Source organism: Hibiscus syriacus, unplaced genomic scaffold, assembly GCF_006381635.1.
Source record: "Hibiscus syriacus cultivar Baekdansim isolate YM2019G1 unplaced genomic scaffold, ASM638163v2 tig00112536_pilon, whole genome shotgun sequence".
NCBI lineage: Eukaryota > Viridiplantae > Streptophyta > Magnoliopsida > Malvales > Malvaceae > Hibiscus > Hibiscus syriacus.
The window spans coordinates 126,824-139,773 of record NW_024063361.1 but is presented as its reverse complement, the minus strand read 5'-3'; the positions used below and the strand labels follow the sequence as shown (position 1 = coordinate 139,773).

At 36.6% G+C, this 12,950-nt stretch overlaps 1 pseudogene; it reads left to right on the top strand.

The window, feature by feature from the left end:
* LOC120181827 overlaps positions 1 to 8,834 on the top strand; it is a 29,617-nt pseudogene extending 20,783 nt beyond the window's left edge.
* Positions 8,835 to 12,950: the final 4,116 nt, after the last annotated feature.

Genomic DNA, 12,950 nt, shown 5'->3' with positions numbered 1-12,950 from the left:
GACAATAAGGAGAGGATTGATTTTGTTTCTAGATTCAAGGTTGTCGGTGAATCAAAGGTTTATTTTGGAGTCTGATAGTGCGATGGCAGTGGATTGGATAAAAAATCCAGCTAGCACAACTCCGATGTTTGTATCCATTGTTAAAGATATTGCAGAGATTGTGATTAAAAAAGGGGTTATTGTTCGTCATGTGTCAAGAGTAGCTAACTGTGAAGCGAATAATTTAGCCAAACTTGGGATTGGTTAAATGGTGGGGATTTAATTTTTGGTTTTTTTCTATATGGTTCTCGTTGAGTAATCTATGTAACCCCCTAGACCCAGCCTATGCGTTTCGACTAAGTCTAGTGGATCACATACATGATTCTTAAAGACATTTTCTGAAACCGTTATCCAATCAATGTAAAATCACATTATTCATGACATGAAATTATAATAAATTATACTATTAAACTCAACTCTTAATATAAAACCAATCAGTAATAAATTAATTTAAAACATATCTTAAAAATCAAAACCACGATAAACTGAATAGTTTTAGCAAGTATCATAATTATAAAATCCAATACTTTAAAATAGATCCATGTCACTAGAATAAAGTCGACTTGCAAGTTTAAAATATTACAATCAGATATACTTCAAGAGATATGTTCATCCTCCAAGTGCTCGAACCGAGGTATCTAACCAACAGTATCTGAAAGGGGAAAAATATTTTCGAAAGGTGAGCTAGGCTCAGTGTGTCCCAACATTACCATAAAATCACAATAGTACATTAAACAAATTATAGTACAATAAATCTCACAAATTCGTAAAAGAGTTTAACTTTTGAAAATCATAGTTTAAACCCTTTTTTGGTACACCATCATTAGTTCTCAAAATTATTTTCCATATAGCTTACTTTATGCACATAGCAAAAAGAAAGCCGACTTAAGGCTAGGCTATGAAGCTTGTATCCTTAAGCCCAAGTCATAAGTCCATATAGCTTACCCTAAGCACACAGTAAAAGAAAGCCGACCTAATGAAACATCTTGGGGCCCTCAAGAGTCACATTAGGCCCGTTTATTAGCTTGATCAGAGCTATACAATTGTAGTTCAATCCATCCCAAAATCAATATCCATATACCAGTCATCAAAGTTCATAAATCATCAACAATAAATCGGTGTACCAACAATAATAAACCATATATTTCAATGTACCATATTTCAAAACATATAAAACCATTATGTAGTAAACAGGAACACACCTCGATAATGGGTTCAGATAGTAGATCTACTGATTGCTGGTTCCACCACGCTCTGTTACAGTTTTCGAACCTAATTATAATAACACTATATTACTAATGGGTAACATAAATAAATCTCTAAAGTCATAAAATTTACGGGTCTTACGGGTGAATACTGGCACACGTGGTTTAATTGATCTAGAAGAGCTGGGTCGAGCTGTCGAACGATCCGGAGAGTCTCTTGTACCTTCAAACAATAATAATCTATCAGTCTCAAATCCTATTTAATTGTTCAAAGCTAGACTTCTCAAGTATAAGCATTTTTCGAATTTGACTATCAATTTGGGGTATTTTGAGTCTGAATTTGGCCAAACAGATTGCGGAATCGGAATCAGGAAGTCGAAAAATATAAAGTATGACTTTTCAAAAATTCAAATTCTTGGTCAAAGTCAAAGTCAAACTATCGAATTGATGACGAAACGGACTTCGGAAACAGATTCGGGACGTCGAAAACTATCAGAATAGGTATACTCGGAAAAGATTTACGGTCGTTTAAGGGTCGGTCAAAGCCATTTTAAGTTTTGGTCAAAGGAAGTCAAAGGTCAACGGTCGGGTCGGGTCTGACCGGTCAAATCGGGTCAAACCGGTTCGAACCGGTCAAACCGGTCAAAACCGGTTTTTCCAGCAGCTCACTCTCCTTGCGGCGGCGCGTGTGGCGCGTGAGGCCACCTCCAGGGGCCTAAAAATTCCGGAAAAATTTCTAAAAATTATTTTGAGCGATTTCGAGATACTTACAACGATCGGTTCAAATTTTTGAACGGAGGAGAGCTCGAATTTCAACTCGGCCGAATCTTTAACTGCTCCACTTCCTCACGCGCCACCGTCGACGGCGAAGAAGGTTGACACCGATGGACTTGCAACGACACAAGGAACACGATGGTGCAGGAGGTGTCGTAAATGGAGCAACGATCGGCGGTGAATTTAAGATTTTCCCGGCGATAGAGCTAAATAAACGTCGAGACTTTGACTCGAAATTCACGTCGTTTGGCAGCGTTTCGCTATAATTGATTTACTGGGTTTTGTTCACGGGTCGAAGATGAACACGACGGTGGTTTCAATTTTTCGATTGGAGGTCGAACGACGTCGGAATCGGGCTTGGAAGTAAGGGCACGGGAGGAGGAAAACTTAAGAAATTATCATGCGTTTTCTGGTTTAAAACCAGAAAACACGCTTATAACACCAATTCTGCCGACAGTTTTAGGGGAAATTCAGGGCTTGGTCCCTGAATTTCCTTTACTTTGAAAATGGCATACAAGTTTTCATAAATTTTAATTAGTCACTTAATTTCACCCATTTTCACAATTTACCTCCAATTTCAATTAATACTTTTTTTTTAATATTCGGGTTGTTACAATTCTCCCCCTCTACAAGAAATTTCGTCCTCGAAATTTACCTTATGAGAATAGTTGAGGAAACTGAGCCTCCATTGACTCCAATGTCTCCCAAGTAGCTTCTAAGGGGCCTCGATTACTCCATTGAACTTTGACCATTGGAATTCGCCTATTTCGAAGAACTCGTTCATCTCTCTCTAAGATCTGAATGGGCTCCTCTTCATATGACAAATCTGGTCTCAACTCTACTTCAACCTGAATAATGTGACCTGGATCTGAATGGTATCTCCTCAACATTGATACATGAAAGACATCATGAATACGACTTAGCTCAGAAGGCAACTCAAACTGATATGCAACAGGTCATACCCTCTTCAAGATACGAATTGGTCCAATAAATCTTGGACTCAATTTACCCTTACGCCCGAATCTCAATACTTTCTTCCAGGGTAAAACTTTCAAAAAGACTTGATCTCCAACCTCAAACTGTATATCCTTCCTCCTTTGATCTGCATAAGATTTCTGCCTATAAAATGCCTCTTTCAGACGGTCACGAATTAATCTGACTGTGTCCTCCGTCTCTCGCACTAACTCAGTCCCAACGTTTTCCTATCACGCAGCTCAGTCCAACAGATCGGAGTGCGACATTTACGCCCATAGAGTGCTTCATAGGGTGCCATACGAATGCTGGTCTGATAACTGTTATTGTAAGCAAATTCAGCCAACGGCAAAAAGTTCTCCCAACTACCATGAAAATTGATTACGCAACCCTCCTCCAGAATCTGAATTACTCTCTCAGATTGACCATCAGTTTGTGGATGAAAGGATGTACTATAATCTAATCTTGTTCCCAAAGCCGTATGTAACGCCTTCCAAAATCTCGAAGTAAATCTCGGATCTCGATCAGAAATAATAGACAATGGAACACCATGCAACCCCCTAGACCTGGCCTATGCGTTTCGACTAAGTCTAGTGGATCACATACATGATTCTTAAAGACATTTTCTGAAACCGTTATCCAATCAATGTAAAACCACATTATTCATGACATGAAATTATAATAAATTATACTATTAAAACTCAACTCTTAAATATAAAACCAATTAGTAATAAATTAATTTAAAACATATCTTAAAATCAAAAATACGATAAACTGAATAGTTTTAGCAAAAGTATCATAATTATAAAATCCAATACTTTAAAATAGATCCATGTCACTAGAATAAAGTCAACTTGCAAGTTTAAAATATTACAATCAGATATACTTCAAGAGATATGTTGATCCTCCAAGTGCTCGAACCGAGGTATCTAACCAACAGTATCTGAAAGGGGAAAAAATATTTTCGAAAGTTGAGCTAGGCTCAGTGTGTCCCAACATTAATATAAAATCACAATAGGTACATTAAACAAATTATAGTCCAGTAAATCTCACAAATTCGTAAAAGAGTTTAACTTTTGAAAATCATAGTTTAAACCCTTTTCTGGTACACCATCAGTAGTTCCAAAATTATTTTCCATATAGCTTACTTTATGCACATAGCAAAAGAAAGCCGACTTAAGGATAGGTTATGAAGCTTGTATCCTTAATCCCAAGTCAATAAGTCCATATAGCTTACCCTAAGCACACAGCAAAAGAAAGCCGACCTAATGAAACATCTTGGGGCCCTCAAGAGTCACATTAGGCCCGTTTATTAGCTTGATCAGAGCTATACAATTGTAGTTCAATCCATCCCAAAATCAATATCCATATACCAGTCATCAAAGTCCATAAATCATCAACAATAAATCGGTATACCAACAATAATAAACCATATATAATATACCATATTTCAAAACATATAAAACCATTATGTAGTAAACAGGAACACACCTCGATACTGGGTTCAGATAGTAGATCTACTGATTGCTGGTTCCACCACGCTCTGTTACAGTTTTCGAACCTAATTTATAATAACACTATATTACTAATGGATAACATAAATAAATCTCTAAAATCATAAAATTTACGAGTCTTATGGGTGAATACTGGCACACGTGGTTTAACTGATCTAGAAGAGCTGGGTCGAGCTGTTGAACGATCCGGAGAGTCTCTTGTACCTTCAAACAATAATAATCTATCAGTCCCAATCCTATTTAATTGTTCAAAGCTCGACTTCTTAAGTATAAGCATTTTTCGAGTTTGACTATCAATTTGGGGTATTTCGAGTCTTAATTTGGCCAAACAGATTGCGGAATCAGAATCTGGAAGTCGAAAAATATAAAGTATGACTTTCGAAAATTCAAATTCTTGGTCAAAGTCAAAGTCAACCACTTTGACCGTCGATTTGGAGCCTTCGGGTTCGAATTTGACGAAACGGACTTCGGAAACGGATTCAAGACGTCAAAACTATCGGAATAGGTATACTCGGAAAAGATTTACGGTCGTTTAAGGGTCGGTCAAAGCCATTTTAAGTTTTGGTCAAAGGAAGTCAACGGTCAACTGTCAACGGTCGGGTCGAGTCTGACCGGTCAAACCGATTCAGACCAGTCAAACCGGTTGAAAACCGATCAAACCGGTTTTTCCAGCAGCTCACTCTCCTTGCGGCGGCGCGTGTGGCGCGTGAGGCCTCCTCCGGGGGCCTAAAAATTCCGGAAAAATTTCTAAAAATTATTTTGAGCGATTTCGAGATACTTACAACAATCGGTTCAAATTTTTGAACGGAATAGAGCTCGAATTTCAACTCGGCCGAATCTTTGACTGCTCCACCTCCTCACGCGCCGCCGTCGACGGCGAACAAGGTTGACACCGGCAGCCTCGCAACGACACAAGGAACACGATGGTGCAGGAGGTGTCGTAAACGGAGCAACGATCGGCGGTAAATTTAAGATTTTCCCGGCGATAGAGCTAAATAAACGTCGAGACTTTGACTCGAAATTCACGTCGTTTGGCAGCGTTTCGCTATAATTGATTTACTGGGTTTTGTTCACGGGTCGAAGATGAACACGACGGTGGTTTCAATTTTTCGATTGGAGGTCGAACGGCGTCGGAATCGGGCTTGGAAGTAAGGGTACGAGAGGAGGAAAACTTAAGAAATTATCATTTGTGTTTTCTGGTTTAAAACCAGAAAACACGCTTATAACACCAATTCTGCCGACAGTTTTAGGGAAATTCAGGGCTTGGTCCCTGAGTTTCCTTTACTTCGAAAATGGCATACAAGTTTTCAAAATTTTAATTTAGTCACTAATTTCACCCATTTTCACAATTTACCTCCAATTTCAATTAATACTTTTTTTTATTTAAATATTCGGGTGTTACAATCTAGGAGATGTTTTTGTGTAGGGTACTAACACATGCATGTAGGTAGTGCTGTTTTTGCACAGTGATAAGTGGCTGCCATAGGTTTGTTATTGTTGGTAATGTGTTCTTATTGTACTTGGTTATTATGCAATAAAATTTCTAAGGCACTCTTTTCCTCCTTCCAATGTACTTTGAGTCTATGTTGTTCGACGGTTATGAAGGGGGTTTTAAATGAGGCCTCCCTTTTTATATATAAAAAAAAGTATGGTTGTGAATAGAACAACATAGTTTGATATGAACTATAGAGGAAAAGGCATGTTTTTTGCTGCTGTTTAATTTTACACGATTCTCTTACTGTTAATTTGCCACGAAAACATTTTGATATTAGATTTTATATTATTTGGTTCATTATGCATTAGCATATGCTTCTCTTTTATAATATGTACCAATTGGTGCCTATTTCAGGACAAAAGTAGAATTTTCAGTTGGTGGTGAATTCTTCCATTGCATTGGGCAGCATGTCACAGTACAAGGATTTACATCTATTATGCCATGGTTGGCAATAAATGAGAAAAACCTTCCCCAGTTTAGAAAAGGGGAGAAAATTGAAGTTTCAAGAGTGGAGTTATATGAGGTAATATTGAACTCCATTTAATGAAATCTCTGAGAGTTCTTATATTGTTTCTGATGCCGGATTTTGTAAACTCTATAGGGTGAGACTTCGCCTCCTGATTATCTCAGTGAGAGTGAGCTCATTTCTTTGATGGAGAAGCACGGGATAGGCACAGATGCATCATACCTGTGCATATAAACAACATATGTGAGCGAACTATGTGCAGGTTTATAAATTCTAATCAAATAATTTAAATTCTTCCTTGTGATGGTTAGCTTTTGTATGCGAAATGTTTCGGTTTATCTTTGCTTGAGATTGATATTTCATTCTTAAGTGCAGGTTCAAGCTGGTAGGAAGTTGGTTCCAACTACTTTAGGCATAACACTGATAAGAGGCTATCAATGCATTGACCCAGATCTTTGCTTGCCAGACATTCGCAGTTTCATCGAGCATCAGATTACTTTGGTTGCTAAGGGTCAGGCCGATCATTCTCGTGTTGTGCAGCATGTACTCCAGCAATTCAAGCAAAAATTCACTTATTTTGTTCAGCAGGTTAAAGAGCTTATGTTTCACTCGTATGGTTAAATAATACCATGGGTGAAGTACACGAAATGCCTTATTTCAATTCATGTAAAACATTCAACCTAAAACCAATTGGCTTTAGGTGGAGGGCCCAATTTTAATTTGAGACCACAGGAAACATTTTTGCTGATGTGGGAAACTGCCACTTAACAAGATGCTCTTGTGCACACATTTCTTTTTCCAGATATCGTAGTGTAGAATTATTTGTTCATCACTTGACCCCCCCTTTCTTTTTTTTTCAGATAGAGAACATGGATGCATTATTTGAAGCACAATTCTCCCCACTAGCTGACACCGGACGCGCTCTTAGTAAATGTGGTAAATGTTTGCGGTACATGAAGTATGTCTCAGCACAACCACAACGTATGTTTTGTGGCACTTGTGAGGAGGTTTACTATCTTCCTCAAAAGGGCACAATCAAGGTAACTCCAAAATGCTAGACCTTTCGCAAAATTTAGGGTTTCACCATAGCTTGCATCATGTGCAATGTTGTTCCAGACATCTGAACCATACATAATGTCTTGCATCTTTGCAAATTGCATGGTTTAGAAGGAAACTAGTTAAGCACTCTAATAAATCTCTTTCCTTGGATTACCAACAAATGCTTTTTGATTTGATGCATCTACTTCATTCAATAGCTTGATGTGCTATAGAAATTGCATGAGTGGAGTACTCTAAGACAGTAATTTTGAACAACACAGGACAAACTTGACACATTTAATAAATGCAAAAGCAATGTAATAAACATGATATTTTTAAAACGATGTGTTATACATGCATCGGATTTGTAGTTTAGGTTTTTTACACCTTTAATATTGTTGTGTAGTGTTTTTGTTTCCATGGTTAAAACGAAAAAAGAACGCAAGAACTGACGCACATACATACATGGCCACATGTGCAGCGGTGTTTTGGATCTCATAGATTGTTTTGAAAGTTGAACGGTGCACGGTCGACATATCTTTATCATTGACTCTGGTTATCAGTGCTCATTGTAACTCACATTTTAATCTTTCTACAGTTGTACAAGGAACTTACATGCCCATTGGATAATTTCGAGCTTTTGATCTTCTCCATGCCTGGCCCCGAGGGCAAGTCATTCCCCCTATGCCCGTATTGCTATAATAGTCCTCCATTTGAAGGACTCTCTCTTTGGTTCCGATAGGTAGTACAGGGAAGTTAGGGAAGGAGCAGGCATGCCATGCTTCCTCTGCCCACACCCCACTTGTGGACATTCCGTGGTGGCCCAGGGGGTCTGTGCTTGCCCCGAATGCAGCGGAACACTTGTTTTAGACCCAGTGAGTGCTCCGAAATGGAGGCTTGATTGCCAAATGCAATTGCCTTGTCTTACTCCCCGAGGGTGCTCACCGTATCACCACCACCCGAGAGCGCTGCAGTGAATGTGACTCAACAATCATAGAGGTAGACTTCAATAAGAAAACAACTCCTTTAGAAGGTGGAGCAACATTGCATACCGGTTGCATTCTTTGCGACGAGTTGCTTCATTCGCTGGATGTGAAGCATGGTAAATCATTTAGCAGAGGCTTTGGTGCAAGAGGAAGAGGCAGAGGCAGAGGTGGATATAGGGGAAGAGGGCGTGCGAACGGCAAAAGGTCGACCCTAGAATGAGTTTCCGAGATTTCTGAACTGCATTTATTTATGAGCTTTGCCCGTCAATCCCTTGGGTTTCTTTTTTTTTTTCAGATGAACTGGTACGTATGAATATGAGTTGTGCCAATTTCTAGGTTTATTTTTTCTAGTTGAAAAATGGTTTTCATCCTTTATACGTTTTTTCTTTTGTAAGTTTATTCCTCTTCTGTCGAATCCGAATCTTCAGTTCATCAAGTATAATTTTTGCTCAGAAATATGGCCAAGTAATTAAATGAAATTAGGTGGTAGATATTAGTCAGAATTCTAATGTACGAAGATCCATAACAGATTACGAATTTTAAGAATTTAATCTAAAATTTGTTAAATGTTAGGGTAAAGTAAACGAAATTATTAATCGTTAAAGGTTAGGATAAAGTAAATGAAATTATTATTCGACTATTCATATATTTTAAATTTATTTTTATGTTGGACGTTGTATCGTTAGCCAGTCTGAGCAAGGGAGTTATTCAAGTACTTTCTGTTTCATAAGCCACTACAGTCGGGGTCGTCCTGTTCTTGGAGCCTAAACCTACGGTTACTTTTGGGATGCTAGATGAGACAAATGGCAGTGACAGAACATTAAACTAATTTAAGGGTTAAGTATACTAATGGTCCCCTGGTTTTAGCGTGTTGCTATTTTGAGCTATCTAACTATTAAAAGTTATAAAATACCCTCAACTATAGGATATCGTTTTGTTGAGTCCCCGATTATTAAAAGTTACAAAATAGTCACTCGACTATTTATATGTTCTGAACTTATCTTTTTTCGTTCAAAAATTGACAGCCTTTTGAGATGGACATTAATTTGTTGATTGAGATATGTTAAAATATATCTCATAATCATTTGAGTTGTGAGATGGACATTTTTTGAGATATGTTAAAATATAATCTCATAACATTTGAGTTGTATTTTTTATCGACTCTTCGCTTACATTATGCCGTCGAATCTATACTTGAAACATTATGTCGTTGAGGCAATACTTGAAAGCAAGACCAACATTATCAAACGTACAATAATTAAATTACTTAATTATCTAGTACAGGAACTAAATGACAGTATTGCGTTAACATTACACATAAATAGAAAAATATAAACAAAAATATATTTATTAAATTTCATTTGAAATTAACAGTGAGAATTATATAATTTTACTTTGATAACTTAAAAGCTAATAAATATTAATCATGTTAAATTCCCACTCAAACAAGATATGATTAAACATCCAACGTTCTATTAATTTTAGAGAAAATAACCTCAGTGACCGAAAATGTCTTATAATATACGATTTTAACCAACTTTTTTTGGATTTGCCAAAATGACCAACAAAATCGCAACGCGAACTCTAATTTTTCAACTCAGTTTTCAAATTCGCAACGCGAATATCCAAATTCGCAACACGATTGTAAGATTCGCAACGCGATTTTGAAAAATGTGTTGCGATAGTTAAAATGTGTTGCGAGAGTTTGAAAAACGTGTTGTTGCGATAATGAAAAAGTGTTGCGATAGTAAAAAAATCCAAAATAAGTTTACATTTTAACTATTCCAAATTCACGTGGAGTTTGAAACAATAAAGAATATGTTGCGATAGTGTATAAGATTCCCAAGCCATTTGTAAGATCTTAGTTTGAAACAATAAAGAATGTGTTGCGATAGTGTAAAAGATTCCCAAGTGTTGGCAATGCTCAATCCCACATAGTATTGGAAACACTATTGGGAATGGGTATTTAAGGCTTGGATTTTGTAGATGCTCGTTTTTGTCCGGGGCCAGGTCGCTAAACCCGACCCCAAATCCATTGAAGGCCTGATTCAAGTCCAATATTCATCAGCAAAGCAAACCAGCCCACGTGAAGTCTGGAAAACAAAATGGTTAGAAGGCAGTTAACAAAGAGGAACACGACTGGAAAAAAAACTGAAAAGATCGGTTTTAAAAATAACCACTGGAAACTAAGGGAATATATCAGCAACCCATGACCATTATCAAGGGGGGGTGATAGGAAGAAAATATCAAGCATCAGAGAAAAAAAACAAAGAGGAATCATCACAGATTATCAACCATCACAAAAAATTACACAACAAGGGAGAATTTTTCGGGGACCCCAGATTAAAAAGATCAAAGGAGGCGGGAATTAAAGCATGAAAAACACATCATCCTCAGCCATTCGAAACCAAAATTGAAAAAGGAAGATTTTAATCGTTGTTACCTGAGTTCGAGGGATCCATTATAGGAGATATGTCGTCTGGTGTTAAAAACGACATCCAATCACTTAAGGAGATCACAAGCTGCAAAAGGATTTCAAAAGAGATTAAAGGTTCGAAACCCTTTCTTTTTTTTGGAACCATAATAGTAGAGAGAGATCAATTTACCTAGTTTGTTTGAGTCTTCGCCGGAGATAGAAAGAGATGAGAGTAGAATTTAGCGTCAGGAAGAGAGCAATTTTAGTTTAGTTTTGAGAGGTTTAGGGTCTGGTTTTTTTTTTTTTTTGGTTTACTAGATGGTCAGTTTAGGTCATTGAGTCGTGGGCTATGGTGTCCGGAAGGCTCCAGCAGGTGGCGTTGAATGGTGAGGGAGGGGGGTCTCGATCGAACCAGAGAAGAGAGTAGAAGAGAAACGGCTGAGGGGAGAGGGTTGGTTTAATGCAAATGAAATTAGGGTTTATTTTGGCCTTAGAAATTAAATTTATGGGATGTTCAAAACGGCGGTGTTTCGTAAGTTAAGGAATTCATCGAATGATCCTTTAGGTTTCAAAAGCTCATATTTTGGTCCCTAAATTAATTTCTGAATTTGTTGTTTATAGCTCTTAAGTTGATGCATGTTCCATTATAGTCCTAGATTTGGTTAATTTTAATTCATACTTATTTATACACCGAACATGCAATTTCGGAAACTTTGTATTTTAACCCTATGTATGCGTATGATTTATTCTCATCTGTGAGGCTCATAATGTTATTTTGTTACATTTTAATCCTTTTTTAATGGACAAATTACAATCTTGGTGCTTGAAATATTATTTCTTTTGTGTCATGACTCAATGTTTGTACAGTTTGTTACTTGAGCATCAGATTTACATTCCCACTTTAATTTGGTCACATGTCTCTAAGTTCTTTTAATTTTTTTTATCATTTTTACAATAGTATGTTGTTTACGTTATTTAGGTTTTAACTTTAAATTAGTTTTCTTTACGTTTTAGTTCATGCTTAAATTTTTATGCCTGTGTATGTATAGTTTTTAAGGGTTTATTTCGAATGCATGCTTCATATGGTTGAATAATGATGATATGTAGGCATGTACACATAGATTGTTCATTAATTAGATAATCATTATATATATATATATATATATATTAATTTTTGTATAATTAATTTTGGCATGACATCCACTTTTTGTACAATTTGTATGATACCCTCACGTGCATAATTCGACCTATTACATAATCGGACTAAGGGTAATACCCTTTTAATTTAAATTTGTCTTGAGCGGCTTGTCTTAACTGATTAGAGAGCTGTTTTGACTATTTTAAATTAAAAGCGTATCCCGGAAGTGAAACCAAAAAATTGATTCGTCACTTAAAATTTGGGAACGAAAGAAAAGGAAATGTTCGTTTATTTAAATTTATCGAGAAAAGGTTGTTATAGCTTTTAAGATCTAGTCTCGATATTTGTAAATAATCGAACATTCTTTATCTTTCTAAAACGACTTGGTAATTTTAATTTAATTTATTTGAGTGCTTTTGAATATTGTAAAATTCATATTTGTTGTTTTATGGGATTAAAAGTCAAATTAAATTTGAATTTGTAAAGTTCATTGCAAAGACGTTAATTAATCGGCTAGGTACCGATTTAGGGCGTTGTGGGGGTGTTAATCCTTCCCCGAACGTAACCGACTCCCGAACTCGGATTTTGGTAACGCAGACCTTAATTTGTTGTTTTAATTAAAATTAATTTTTATTTAAAATAACAAACATTTTTGGGTGCCCAATCACACCCTAACAAAAGATTGGTGGCGACTCTTTGAACCAAATTTTTTCGATCATAAAGGAAATCCGATTTTTTTCGAAACGAAAGGTTTTTAAATCGCATTTTTTTTAAATTAAAAATCAATTGAAAGAGATAATTCAAAAATTGATGTGGTTTTCAAAATCTCACATTTTCACTTTAAAGAGAAAAATCGTTTCAACAGCTTGGCGACTCCACTGTGGATTTTTTTTAGAGATTCAGGCCG